The sequence below is a fragment of the Tiliqua scincoides genome, chromosome 14, assembly GCF_035046505.1.
Source record: "Tiliqua scincoides isolate rTilSci1 chromosome 14, rTilSci1.hap2, whole genome shotgun sequence".
NCBI classification, from domain to species: Eukaryota; Metazoa; Chordata; class Lepidosauria; order Squamata; family Scincidae; genus Tiliqua; species Tiliqua scincoides.
This window is the reverse complement of record NC_089834.1, coordinates 10197463-10212881: the sequence shown is the minus strand read 5'-3', so window position 1 is coordinate 10212881 and position 15419 is coordinate 10197463.

Sequence of the window (15419 nt, the reverse complement as noted above, 5' to 3'; positions counted from 1 at the left end):
AAAGCTTGCTGGACTGGAGAGAGAGAGAGAGAGAGAGAGAGAGAGAGAGAGAGAGAGAGAGAGGCACTGGAGGGGAAAGAGAGAGAGAGAAAAATCCCTGTATATCTCTCAATCTTAGAACTTCCATCAGTGAACAATGCACAATTTTCCAGACCTTTACAGTAGCCCTTCTAGATTTTGATGCTCTTGTGGACAGACAGGAATAGATAAGTCACTTATTGGACAGGGTGCATTTTTCTCTGGCCTGCTCTTCTGCCTTTAACAGCCATGCAGTGATGTCACTAGGGGGGTGCGGGCTGCACTGGGTGATGCTCATGGGGGGGTGACACCACTACTAGTCAAAATAGTTAAAATCTTGCTATTTTTGAATAATGCCATCATGTTATATATCAAACAATGCGTGTTTTCGTGCAGAACGCAACTGGACAAACTGCGTTGAAATATCTCTATGCTATCAAAAGTTATAGCCAAAAAAACCCAGTTGAGGTGGAGCAATGGCACATCACCATGCCCACAGCCCTTGGCATTGCCCCACCCCCTGCATGTGATGAGGTCCATCATGAGGGTGACATGCTTGCCTCCCGCACTGGGTGACCCAAGCCCTAGTGATACCATTTCAGCAGGGCAGCGGAAAATGAATGGGCTATGTATGGAGAAAAGTGAGCAGAGTGAAGTTTTGCCTGCTTTCCACATGCCGTTAAATGCACAGGAGCAGTGCGGGTTAAGAAAGATGGCAACCATCCCTACTGGCAGGAACTTTGAAAGGAATTTTTTTCAGGGGGTACAATATTTCTTTTCAACCCCTTTTGGGAGCACAAAATTTCTTTGGGACCACTTCCCTTCTCCATTGGATCATAATTTCATCCAATAATTTCTATGAATTACAATAATTCATAGAATTATTGACTATGAATAACTATTGACATTCAATAACTATGAATTATTATATATAAAACTATGTAGACTGACACAAAATGTAAAGGCTAGCATTTGCATAATATGTGCAATCATTTTCTGAGATTCCAAGATATTTCCAGCTCCTTTCTAATTCCAGGCCCAAGTATGTTGCATTCCCTGCAGTCCCGATTACAAGCCAGTCCTCGTCAAATAACATATATCTGATTTAGATGTGGCTTTGTCATTCCAAAGTGAGGAGCATAGGAGAATAATAGAATTTTAGAGTTGAAGGGATCTTGGAGGTCATCTAGTCCAACCCGCTGCTCAGTGCAGATACCCATCAAAGGGAGATTTTTTTAACCCCCTCCCATGAAATTAAATTTAATTTACAAGTAAATAAATAAATAAAGCTTTCTGGCTAATTGGCCATATCTTTTGATGGAATACAGATATTCCAGTGCGGTTTGCTTCACTCCATTCAGCATTAAATTACCTTTCCAATGATATATAACATGGTGGTATTTGTACATACCAATGTTTTCACAATTTTGGACACTAGTGTCAAGCTCAGCTTGTTGCCCCCTGAAAGCTTGTTGCCCGGTGCAATTGCCACCCCCTGCATAAGAAACAACCCTGCTGGATCAGGCTACATGTTTTTATGCTACATTTCATGTATTTTAATAATGTAAGCTGCTTTGATCTTCTTAGGAAAAGTGGGATATACATTTTTTAAATTTAAAAAATGGTCTTCTGCCTCTTCCTGATGAATGGGTCACCTCAGCCATCTCAACACATACTGACCTATCCAGCAGAGAGGGTGAAATTTCAGTCAGCGTCTCTCATTTTAAGCAGTCTTTCTCCTACATGATGTCATAAGAACATAAGAACAGCCCCACTGGAACAGGCCATAGGCCCATCTAGTCCAGTTTCCTGTATCTCACAGCGGCCCACCAAATGCCCCAGGGAGCACACCAGATTACAAGAGACCTCATCCTGGTGCCCTCCCTTGCATCTGGCATTCTGACATAGCCCATTTCTAAAATCAGGAGGTCGTACATACACATGATGGCTTGTAACCCGTAATGGATTTTTCCTCCAGAAACTTGTCCAATCCCCTTTTAAAGGCGTCCAGGTCAGACACCATCACCACATCCTGTGGCAAGGAGTTCCACAGACCAACCACACGCTGAGTAAAGAAATATTTTCTTTTGTCTGTTCTAACTCTCCCAACACTCAATTTTAGTGGATGTCCCCTGGTTCTGGTGTTATGTGAGAGTGTAAAGAGCATCTCTCTATCCACTCTGTCCTTCCCGTGCATAATTTTGTATGTCTCAATCATGTGCCCCCTCAGGCGTCTCTTTTCTAGGCTGAAGAGGCCCAAACGCTGTAGCCTTTCCTCATAAGGAAGGTGCCCCAGCCCAGTAATCATCTTAGTCGCTCTCTTGATCACTTCTTGTCCTGTCACTTGATGACATCAGACAGCACCATGATGGACAGCCAATCACAGGTGCCAACATCTGCATAAAGGTGCAGGGAAATTTGCTTCCATAGGGGGTGACATCAGATAAGAAGGAAGGAGAGGCTTCCAAGAGACACAGGACACGTGAATTCTTGTGACAATGTTGTGCGTTCCGGTGGTTTTCTTCCTTGGGGTATTTGCCTCAGGTAAGAAATACCGGTGGCTGGTGGCTTAGAGCCCAATCCTATGCATGTCTACTTAGAAGTAAGCTTACTCCCAGGAAAGTGTGGATTGGATTGGGCTGTTAATCTAAGACAGGTGGGTGTGTTTGAAGCAGGAAGTCTCATTCATTGTCTATGACTTCACAGGGTCCAGATCCGAGGTAGTGGTGAAGCAACAGCCTACAATGGTGGACTCTCCGGGAGCAACAGTTCAGATTCCTTGCACAGTATCTGGCCTTACGATCAGCAGTGAGAGGGTCCGATGGTTCCAACAGAAACCAGGCAGTGCCCCTTGGTTTCTCTACCACTATTATAGCAGCAGTGACCAGAGCAGGGGCTCGGGGGTCCCAGAGAGATTCACTGTCTCCCCGGACACATCCAACAACATCTGGAATTTAGTCATCGCTGGAGTTCAAGCTGAAGATGAGGCTGATTATTACTGCTGCACATGGGATAGTGGGCGAAGCATGTAACACGGTGATTCATTCTCATGGGGAACTGAGACAAAAACCTCTCACTTGCCACCCAGGTTCATGCATCAGCAGGTGAATCTGTTTGATGTGAAGCGGCAGAATCCCAGACCAAGGGCGTGATGTTCTCCAATTGCAACAAAACAAACAAGAATCTTGCCAGGACCCTCAATCTTTGGTGTACCTCAACTGCTTTATGAACTTTGAATGTTGCTGTACTTGGCAACGTATATGTGTTGCTTAAGAGAACAAACTTGTTGGCAACCTCAAAAGACTATGATACTGTGCTCTGAATGGTGGTTCTGGAACAGCGTCTAGTGTGGCTGAAAAGGCCGATTCGGGAGTGACCCTGGTCTGTCTCCCTGGCTATGGGCCTTCCTTCTTTGCCTCTTTGCCTAAAGGCCATGCTGCACAGCCTGCCTCCAAGTGGGCCGCTCAGAGGCCAGGGTTTCCCACTTGTTGAGGTCCACTCCTAAGGCCTTCAGATCCCTATGGCAAAGTTGGAGTGTCCTCTCCAGTGCGCGAAGCCTGGGTAAAGAAGGTAAGAAGGTTACCCATGCAGCAAATCCCCCTTCTCCACGTCGCTGGAATGGTCCAATGGAAAGGCAGAAGCCAAACTACCTCCCCAGTAAAGGTGACAGGGGTGGCAGCTAGGAATAGGGCCTTCTAAGTGGTGGCACCTTGTGTATAGAATTCCCTTCCCCTGGAATTAAGAACACCTCCCTCTCTGGAGAACCTTTTGGCCTTTCAAGACCTTCTTATTCATGAAGGCTTTTAACTGATACTAAGGGCTGGCACTTTTTGATGGTTGATATTTTAATTGTTGTGATCCTGGGTGTTTGTTTTAATGTTTTGCTTTAATGTTTTAATTGCTGTTAATATATGTTGTGTTGATTTTATGCTTCATGCTGTTAGCCCTTTGGTGTGGGAGAACGGCAGAATAAAAATACAGCAAACAAACAAACAATGGTTGGCAACCTTCAGTCTCGAAAGACTATGGTAGAAGCCTACAGCACCCGGTATTCCCAGGCGGTCTCCCATCCAAGTACTAACCAGGCCTGACCCTGCTTAGCTTCCAAGATCAGACAAGATCAGGCATGTGCAGGGTAACAGTAACAAACAAACAAACTAGAAGGCCACTCCTTGACCTCCAAGTGCCCATGGAGGTACACCAAGCTCTACACAGCCATACCTGGCTGTGTATCAGCTCCCATCCCTTTTCCTGGTGACTGGAATTGAAAAGAGAGTGAAAAACTGAATGAAAGAGGAAGTGTGGAGGAGAACTAGTGAGGAGCCGTGCTTGGTATCTCCAATGACATCAATGCAAAGCATTGCAAGTTGCTCCCCTGTGCCATTTTGCACCATTTCCCCTTGAAAATGTGCTTTTGCTCCTCTGCCTTCCTTCCTTCAGATGTCTCTAATGTTCCTGTAGTAAATAAAAAGAAAAAAGTAGCCCCTGTGGCCAAGGTTATGCTTAACATTATAAGCCAAGGTTATGCTCTGATCTCCATAACGTGTTCCAGATGGGACACACTGTCATCCTCACGCACTGACGGCAAAGCTGGATTCTTTGACGTGAAAGCCGGTAACCCTTCATCTTGGAGAATCAGAGAAGGAATGGATGGGAGGCTCAGTGACCACACTGGCTCACAGTCTATTGGGGAATGTCAGGCTCACCAGCTTGTGTACTGACAACTCTCCATTCCCCTATGCTGCTTCGTGCTGGACCCCAAAGGCACAGAACCTTGCTCCCAAATGCAATGCTGGCACCCCTAAATGCTCGCTTTGTGCAGAGATCAGAGTGAGGAAGTGAAGATTTGCACAGATTGGACCTTTCGCAGGCCTAGAGAGGGGAGAAGTGGGAGAAACTGTGGAGCTGCTCTAACTTCTCCGCCATGGTCCCGAACCTTCTCCTGGCCTTCCTCTTGGCTTGTTGTCCTGGTGAACACTTAGAACAAGTTTGATCAGAGATGTTCCCTTCTGGAATGGCTAGAGACACAGGGCCCAATCCTATCTGACTTTCCATCCCTTATATAGCCATGCCAATGGGGCATGCACAGCATCCTGTGGTGGTGGCGGTGGGGAAGTCAAGGAGGCCTCCTCAACGTAAAGGAACATTTGGTCCCACAGTGGGCTGCATTGTGGCTGCACAGGCACTGAAATGTTAGCTAGAATTGGGCCCAGAATAATTTTGTCCAGGAATTTTTTTTATTGTCATTTATTTATTTATTTAACTATAATAAACATAAAATAGAAAAACAAATACATGCATAAACAAACTTCTAATAAAGCAGCACGAGCGAAGCCAAAACATTCCCATACTTATAATCCGAATACATACAGTCCAAACATTAACAAATATTAATCTATACCAATAATACTTCAAAATCAATCTTCAAATCCAAAATACCTCAAATCCCCATCCTCTCTCTGATTCAAAAAATCAATAACTGGACTCCAATTCTTCAAAAAGTTTTCTGTTGAATTCTCCCTAAGCAAAATTGTTAATTTATCCATCTCCGCATAATCCATAAGTCTTATCCACCATTCCTCCACCAAAGGTATATTCATAGTTTTCCAATTTTGAGCATAAAGTATTCTGGCAGTGCTTATCATATACAAAAATAATTTTGTATAAATAATTTTGGGCCCAGAATAATTTTGAATGTTCATGTTATGTTTGCAAGTCTTGCCAGGGACCAAAGATGGTGTCTTAGCTTTCCAGAGAAGTGGGATCTGTTAGATCACAGGAGGAATGGGTCTGAAACAGGAAAGAGAATGTGGTCTTTCTTTCCACCATGTCATGCGTGCCTTGATGAAGGGCTCTGTGTAGCACTGCTCTTCAAGCAGGCAGTTCCAGGTTTGATCCCTGATGGGATTGCCAGTAACCTGGGAGGAATCCCTGCCTGAAACCCTGGAAGGTTTCTTTCAGTCAGTGAGAGACCATGGGTCTCTCTAGCTCAACACCTTTAAGTAAGATGGATCTTCTCCAAAAATCTCTAAGGGAGCCATGTATGCTCCCATGTTTGGAGAAGACACTGCTAAAATTCATTCTTCTATGCCACAGTCAAAGGTCCAGGAATTCTGTTGTCTCTTGCAGCAGCTGATCTTCAAGGTGAGATCTGTTACTGCTTTCCACAAACTTTGCTCTTCCTGTTCATTCCAGGTTTCAGTTCTCAGGCTGGGGTGATTCAGACCAGCGGTCCACTTTTGATGGCCCTGGCACAGATGGTAGCCATTTCCTGTACCCTGCAAGGTGTGAACTTTATCAGTGGAAACCACCCACCCTGGTATCAACAGAGAGCAGGGAAGACTCCTCAGTTACTTGTCTACAAGGCTAAGGAAAGAGCCTCCGGGGTCTCTGCACATTTCACGGGATGGTCATATAGTAACTCTACATCACTCACCATCAAAGGGCTGCAGGCTGATGAATATGGGGATTTTTTCTGTGCTGTCCGGCATGATAGCAAGTTCCACAATGGTGTGCTCAAATGTGGAACTAAAACAAAAATTCTCTGAGTCAGAGAAAGAGGCGTACAAGCAGTAAGAACTAGCAAAAGAGCTGCAGAACCCTGGAAGAGTCTTCTAGAAGTGACATCAGAAGAGACAATGACCATAGGCAAGACCATAGAGGTCATGTGCCATGATATTGCTGACATGTAAGAAGGGGAGGGTGTGCGCTCTGTGGCTCCTGATGGCTGGACTAGACCCAATGGATTGAAACAACAGTGAAGTCCCTTTAGGCTAGACATGAGGAACTGGCCCATAGCAGAATAATGCAAAATGCACTTACTTGTGTGTTACGACTTCCTAGATCCCCGGTCTGACTCTGCCTTTAGGATGAAAAACTAGCCTTCATGAAGACCCTGGTTCTCCTAGCCTCCAAAACACCAGGGAGTAATGGACACAGGCTCCAATCCTATGCACACTTTCCTGGGAGTAAGCCCCATTGACTATAATGAGACTTATGTCTGAGTAGACATGCATAGGCTTGGGCTCAAAGACCTTCCTGCTCTGAAGACCCCGAGTGCAGGAAAGTGGTGCTTTCTCAGACAGTTGCATTTCCAGTAGTTCAGTGGTCCTTAAAACTTTTAACACCGGGACCTGCTTTTTAAAATGAGAATCTCCAAGGACCCACCAGAAGTGATGTCATGTCATGATCAAACAGGAAAATTTTAACAACCTGAGCTGCAATCCTACCCACACTTGCCCAGGAGTAAGTCCCATTTGCTATCATGGTTAAAAGTTCATACGTAGTAGCCTGTTCAAAGTACAGATCTGAAACGTTTCCCCAAATGCAGTCACAGACCAAGGCAGCATCAAGTGTAAAATATTCAAAATGAAATACTGACATGTATGGGGACCCACCTGAGATTGCCTCGTGACCCACCTAGTGGGTCCTGACTCACAATTTGAGAAACACTGCTCTAGTTGCTCTGTAGCCCTCCTGCACTCAGAGTCGGTAGCTGAAGGGCATTGCATTTGCATGAAGAGATGCAGTCTTGACCTCTGGGGGTTTAAGAGCGACTGGGAGGAAGCCACCGTATCTCATCGGAGCTGGGCGGAAACCAGGACAGGGTCTTTTCACTTGAGGAACCCCTTTCCCCCAAAATGACCCAGGCCCTGCTTCTTTTCATTGGGCTTGTTTCCATCAGTAAGAGATATCCAGTTGTTTGGTGGAAGGAAGGGACGAATCTTGCTTAATCTCTAAGCTAAGCAGGGTCAGGCCTGGTTAGTACTTGGATGGGAGACCACCTGGGAATACCGGGTGCTGTAGGCTTCTACCATAGTCTTTCCAGACTGAAGGTTGCCAACCATCAACCAGAAGGCATACCCAGCCTTACAAATGTTTGGGGCTGCTACACCATGAGATAGTCTGATCTTGGTTTTCCTGCCTTGTCTTTCGGGTCCCAGTTTACAGCAGCTGCAGTCCCTGACATCCTCACAGTCGGTGCCACCAGGGGCGGTAGTCACCCTGTCTTGCAGGTTCAATAGTGGGACCCTCACGGACTACAACTACCCTTTGTGGGTCCAGCAGAAACTGGGGGACACTCTTCGGACCATGATGTACACCACCAGCACCAGGCCCTCGAGCGTTCCAGCCCGTTTCTCCGGGTCCAGATCGGGGAAGGTCATGGCTCTGATGGTCACGGGGGCCCAGGAGGAAGACGAAGCCAGTGATTATTGTGGTGTGTGGCAGGGGAATGCGTGGCACAGCTGTTCATTCAGGGGAGGAAGGGAGAAAAAACCTCTTCATAGCACAGGGGCCTTCAGAGGATCTAAAAAATTGGAACATTCCCCGCAATTAAACTCAAGTTTTCATTATTTGTACATCACCCTGTATATAATAATAATAATAATAATAATAATAATAATAATAATAATAATAATAATAATAATAATAATAATAATAAATGAGCAGAATCCCAGGCATGTCTATTCAGAAGTAAGTCCTACTATGGTCAATGGGGTTTACTCCCAGGAAAGTGTGTACAGGATGGTAGCCTCCCCGTCCTAGGGGAGTGTTCCCAATGTTTTTTTTCAGTTGCGTACCCCTTGGCAGCCTGTTTCCATAAATTGTACCCCTCATATTAGCCCACCAAGGCATTCTAATACAGACCTGCCTTTTTCCTCCATTATTCTTTTTCAAGTACCCCAAAGGTCCTGGCAAGTACCCCTGAGAGGACAAGTACCCCAGTTTGGGAACCGCTGATCTAGAACAGTGGTTCCAAACTGTGGGTCAGGACCTATTTTTGGTGGGTTGCATGATGGAAAGATCAGATAACTAATTGCCTGGAGGCTATTCAAAAATCAGATCCTGTAGCTGCTAATTACCTTGCAAATAGCTCAGCTCCTGCAGTTTGCAAGGTAGCTGCTAAGTGCCCTGCAAGGAGTTAAACTCCTGCAGTTTGCAAGGATATGTAAATATAGGGAGATGAATGTGTCATGGTCTTTATTCTAGTTACTATTACTAGTAAGCAAGCAAGCAAGCAAGTAAACAAACAAACAAACAAACAAACAAACAAATATTTGTTTCTATATCTCTTTTTTTTTAAAGTCTGGTAAATGTAGGTGGGTCCTGACAGCGTGCCATTGTAAAAAGAGGGTCCTGGTGCTAAAAAGTTTGGGAACCACTGATCTAGACAAATCAAAGATTCCAGATGATAGAATTTGCATGTAGATGAGGAAAGTTCAAAAGATGCCATTTGCTAAGCGGGGACAAGAGAGGGCAGAAACAGAGAAACATCAGAAAAAGCCGACTGGACCCCTCCCGCCAATCGTCCCCTTTTCCCTCTGGAAAAAGTACAAGCAGGAGATGAAGGCAGCCCCATCTCCCAGCAATGCCGTCCTGGGATTCCGAAGCAGACTGCTGCTGAAGTTGCATCCGGAAATTGTGGCTAGAAGTCATTGATAGGCCTGTCCCCCATGAAAGCATCTCCTTCCCAACAAGATGCCACCACTGCACCTTGTTCCAGAGACCAACTCAGTGCTGCCTGAAGAACGGCCTCCTTTTGTGCACCCCACATCTCCTGCCTGTCAGTTTCATTGGCTATCCCCCTGGTTCTGTGACTGTGAAACAGGAGAGACAATTTTCTCTCTCCACACCATCCATCTTTTCATAATTCTTAACCACGTCGGATCCCAAAGGATCTCCTCTATGGAGAACTTGTGCAGGGATGTTGTTTTTGTTGTTGTTGTTGTTGTTGTTGTTGTTGTTGTTGTAACCTTTATTGGCATATACATACATCAAAACAATATAAAAATAAAATTCAAAATTTATATAAGATCAGAAGATGTCCATAATCCATCAATGCATGTCACACACAGGAAAAATCCAATAGTCAATAGTGCCCCCATTAGCTGATCTCATAACTCGTGCAGGGAAAGCGCCCTACAGGTAGACCACAGCTGCGATACAAGGACATCTGCAAGAGGGAGCTGAAGGCCTTAGGAGTGGACCTCAACAGGTGGGAAACCCTGGCCTCTGAGCGGCCCGCTTGGAGGCAGGCTGTGCAGCATGGCCTTTCCCAGTTTGAAGAGACACTTTGCCAGCAGTCTGAGGCTAAGAGGCAAAGAAGGAAGGCCCATAGCCAGGGAGACAGACCAGGGACAGACTGCACTTACTCCCGGTGTGTAAGGGATTGTCACTCCCGAATCGGCCTTTTCAGCCACAATAGACGCTGTGCCAGAACCGCCATTCAGAGCGCGATACCAGAGTCTTTCGAGACTGAAGGTTGCCAACTGCCTGCCTAACCTCGTCACGTCTGACTTGATCCCCAGCTGGTGCTCGGGTTCCAACTGCCAGCTTTGTATGCTCATACCCTTGGGGGATCATTTGCATGCTCTCTTTCCCCCAGTCTGGCCTCCGATATTCTAAAATATAAATGTGCTCAGGGGTTTCTCTGGAGTCAAAATCCAGACCAGATTTCCACCATCAAGAAAGACTGGGTGCTCCATAAACCTGTCTCAGCCATGGATCTCCTAGTGCCAGCTCTTTGGTTCCTGGGGCTTATCTTGGCAGGTAATGGGCATCTCTAGGGTCAAGAGATGAAGACACTTCAAATATGTCCTGTTCTGGTCCTGTCATAGGCCCTGAGGGATATAACCCGCTGCCTTGTCTCATGCACTTGCAGCACAATTCTATGTGTGACTACTCAGAAGTAAGCCCCACTAAGTAGAATGGGAGTCACTTTCAGGTTTTCTGCTTTTTTTTTATTGTTCTTGGCTTTTAATGCGATTCTTAGATTTTTGTCTTTACTGATCTTTAGGAGCTCTTAATGTTTATATTTTTATGTTTTATATTTTTAAATGTTTATATTTTTATGATTTTTTTAAAGCTGCTTTCAATACCTGTTATGGACATAAGGGGGGTATGAATGAATGAATGAATGAATGAATGAATGTGTATAGGATTGCAGTCTTGGTTAACCATCTACCTAGATTCTTAGATTTTTGTTTTTACTGATCTTTAGGAGCTCTTAATGTTTATATTTTTATATGTTTTATATTTTTAAATGTTTATATTTTTATGTTTTTTTTTAAGTTGCTTTCAGTGCCTGTTAGGGACATAAGGGGGGTATGAATGAATGAATGAATTAATGAATGAATGTGTATAGGATTGCAGTCTTGGTTAACCATCTACCTAGATTCTTAGATTTTTGTTTTTACTGATCTTTAGGAGCTCTTAATGTTTATATTTTTATATGTTTTATATTTTTAAATGTTTATATTTTTATGTTTTTTTTTAAGTTGCTTTCAGTGCCTGTTAGGGACATAAGGGGGGTATGAATGAATGAATGAATTAATGAATGAATGTGTATAGGATTGCAGTCTTGGTTAACCATCTACCTAGATTCTTAGATTTTTGTTTTTACTGATCTTTAGGAGCTCTTAATGTTTATATTTTTATATGTTTTATATTTTTAAATGTTTATATTTTTATGTTTTTTTTTAAGTTGCTTTCAGTGCCTGTTAGGGACATAAGGGGGGTATAAATGAATGAATGAATGAATGTGTATAGGATTGCAGCCTTGGTTAACCATCTGCCTGATTGCATTTGCAAATTCTCTGTTTTGGTCTTTTGGTCTGCGGATGAGGGAGGATCCCCCCTTTCACTTCAGTGCTATACATTTGGGAAAATGGCGTGGGAAACCGCTACATCTCTGTGACTAGCTATACAGTCAGCCTGGATCCAGCTGCTCCCGGGTTCATCCACGAACCATCATCAGGCTCTCTATCTGCAGGTAAAGGTCATGAAAAAGTGGCCTCCTCATTATATCTTTAGTGTGTTTGTGTCTCCTAACAGCAGGCCACACAAAGGCCACACTGACCCAGCCCAGCTCCGTCTTGGTGTCCCTGGGAGATACCGCCCAACTCTCCTGCACCCTCTCCGGCGATGGCATTGCCACTTATACCATATCCTGGTTTCAGCACCAACTTCCGAGCCCCCCCAAATACCTCCTGTATTACAAAGACGAGTCTGCGCAAGGCCGGCGTGCGGGGGTTCTGGAGAGGTTCTCCGCGTCCAAAAACATTGCCAACAGCACCTGCTCTCTCATCATCTCTGCGGTCCAGGCAGGGGACGATGGTGTTTACTACTGCATGACTTCGAAAGGAGGAGAGTGGCACAGTGCTACAGCTGACGGGTGCGCTGCAATCAAAACCTCATCCTGGCCCTGAAGGGACACATGTGCGCAACTGACATATAGAAAGTTGACTGTGGCTGCAGCTCGTCCTGGCTAAGCAGAACAAGCCTGCCTCCCTGACTCGTGATAACTGTTTCAGAGTGACAGGACCTGGGCAACTGTGCCCTGGTCAAACACGTCCCTGGACATTTGTGCCCAGTTACTTTTGCGTTCCAGGCATTTGTAGCCTAATATATGCAGATTTATATTAGGTGAACTTTTTATTTTTTAAACGTAAAGGGAGGGTGTGGGTTAGGGCTGGGATAAGAGACACAGCATGTATAACACGGGGCCCGATCTCGTCTGATCTCAGAAGCTAAGCAGGGTCAGGCCTGGTTGGTACTTGGATGGGAGACCGCCTGGGAATACCGGGTGCTGTAGGCTTCTACCATAGTCTTTCCAGACTGAAGGTTGCCAACCATCTCCCTATACTGAACACTATCTCCCGATCTTGTCTGATCTCGGAAGCTAAGCAGGGTCAGGCCTGGTTGGTACTTGGATGGGAGACCGCCTGGGAATACCGGGTGCTGTAGGCTTATACCATAGTCTTTGGAGACTGAAGGTTGCCAACCATCTCCCTATACTGAACACTATCTCCCAATCTTGTCTGATCTTGGAAGCTAAGCAGGGTCAGGCCTGGTTAGTACTTGGATGGGAGACCGCCTGGGAATACTGGGTGCTGCAGGCTTCTACCATAGTCTTTCCAGACTGAAGGTTGCCAACCATCTCCCTATACTGAACACTATCTCCCGATCTTGTCTGATCTTGGAAGCTAAGCAGGGTCAGGCCTGGTTAGAACTTGGATGGGAGACTGCCTGGGAATACTGGGTGCTGTAGGCTTCTACCATAGTCTTTCAAGACTGAAGGTTGCCAACCATTCAGTTATAGTGGGATGCAAATGACCAAGACTCCCAAAAAATATATATCCGGGGAAGCCAATCAGTGGTGACACTAGGGTGATACCCAGTGTGGGAGGCCAGTGTGTCACCCCCACGATGAACCACCTCCCATGCAGTTGGTGGGGCAGCGCCCTGGGAAGTGAGATTGATGATGCCCCATTGCCCCACTCTGCTGGCTTTTTTGGCTATAACTTTTGATAGCATAGAGATATTTCAAAATAGTTTGTTTCCTTGCATCCTGCATGGAATTACGCATTGAATGATATATAACATGAGGGTATTATTTGAAAATACCAAGATTTTAAAAATTTTGGCCAGTAGTGGTGTCACCCCCCCATGTGCTTGTCACCTGGTGCAGCATGCACCCCCTGCGACCTCCATACCCCCTAGTGACGCCACTGAAGCCAATGGAGAAATTTGACCAGGACAGGACAGAATCATCCAGGATGAAAATAATCTAGTACCCTTTCCTAGGGATGTTCCCATTTCTACCTGGTACTGAACGACTAATGGATCTTCCCTGGCAGGACAGGAAAAGTACAGGAGAGATCCAGCTGGATTTTTGCCCTGTGAGGCTCTGTCATCACAGTCGAGAAGGATTTCACAGAAGTCACAACTAGACATTCCTCCCTGCCCCACCTTCCTGTTTGAAATGGGGCAGACACATGAATGAACAAACCTGACTGCCCCCGTCGCTTGTGGTTTCACCCTCTGGCAAACACAATTTCTCACTATATTTAGCCTTTAAGATTAACTGTCACAATGTTCAGATTTCCGGAAAAGAAGGCAAGTTATTTGTGTTGCACCTGGTGGCGTAGCTGGAGGGGAGGCAAAGCACCCAGTCTGGTGGGGACCCTCAGTGCAGCGGGCAAGCTGCCCCTCCCTTCTGAGCCATTCCCGGCGGGGGGGAGCAGAGCTGTCTGGCTCCGTTTTGCCCACCCCTGCCGGGAATGGCTCCAAAGGGAGGGGCTGCTTGCCCACCGCGCTGCTCCCCGCCAGACTGGGTGCTCTGCCCCCCCTCCAGCTACGCCACCGGTTGCACCTGCAGGTCTCCACTCCCCACCCCGCAGTGAATCTGTGTTGCCCCAAATGACATTTAAGTGACTTACACTGAAGCCACCAACCTGTAGTAAAAAAAAAAGAAGTAATTCATGCTTCTCACCAGAAGATGGAGCAGTTGTGAAACTGATGTTTCTGCAGAGTGTGGAAACCTGGAGAAGAGGACAATTTTCTCTCCAGCAAGGCTCCAGTGGCTCTGACAACTGCACAGCACAAAGCACAGTCTCCTGTCATGGTTTCCCCCTGCCAGGAAAATATTTGTCTGTTGGATTAAGCCCGGTTTGCAGCTGTTAAAGGATCAGGGGACCTGTCTGTTGTTGACAGACCAGATGCGATCCTCAGGCCACAAAGGACCCCCTGTGCTGTGCTAGGAATCCAGTCATCTGGAATTCACACAGAAGCTGGAGCCAGGCCACAACCAGGGAACATTCACTAAAGCTGAGCATTGGGAGAGTTAGAACAGACAAAAGAAAATATTTTGACGCAGCATGTCGTTAACCTGTGGAACTCCTTGTCACAGGATGCAGTTATGGCACCTGAAGGCCTAGATGCCTTCAAAAGGGGGTTTGATAGATTGATGGAGGAAAAGTCCATCACAGGTTACAAGCCATGATGGGAATACTCATCATCCTGGTATTTGAAGCAGGCTACCTCAGGTGCAAAAGAGTGGCACCAGGATGCAGGTCTCTTGTTGTTTTGTATGCTCCCAGAGGCATCTGGTGGGCCACTGTGAGAAAGCTGGACTGGCTGGATCTTTGGCCTGATCCAGCAGGTCTCTTCTGATTTTCTTAGGATGGTCCCCTTTTCAGATGTTAGGAAGAATAAATGACATTTTATATCACCGATACACACCCCTGTACTTGTGTTGTGAAATGAAGGAGGAGATTGGACATATGTGAGAATGGCTTCTTGGCTTTTGTCTTCGCTCCTGGTTTGAAAATGCCCACAGCCATGATTCTGCACCCAAGATCGCAATCTGGTCTAGACCAGAGTGCATTGCAACTTCTGCAATGAGCGGATCGTCTTTCCCAGTGCAGGAGGACGGGAACTATTTACTGTTCCAAGTCTTTGGTTCTCAGACCCAGAAGCAACCAATTTTCCACAATCTCTTGGGATTCCCAGGTCTGGGGAAAAAGACTGAGGGCTCTGGTTGGTTCCATGAGTGGCATTTCAACACATCTTGTGCATTTTACGTTTTGGAAATATGTCATTAGCCAATTATGTTACCA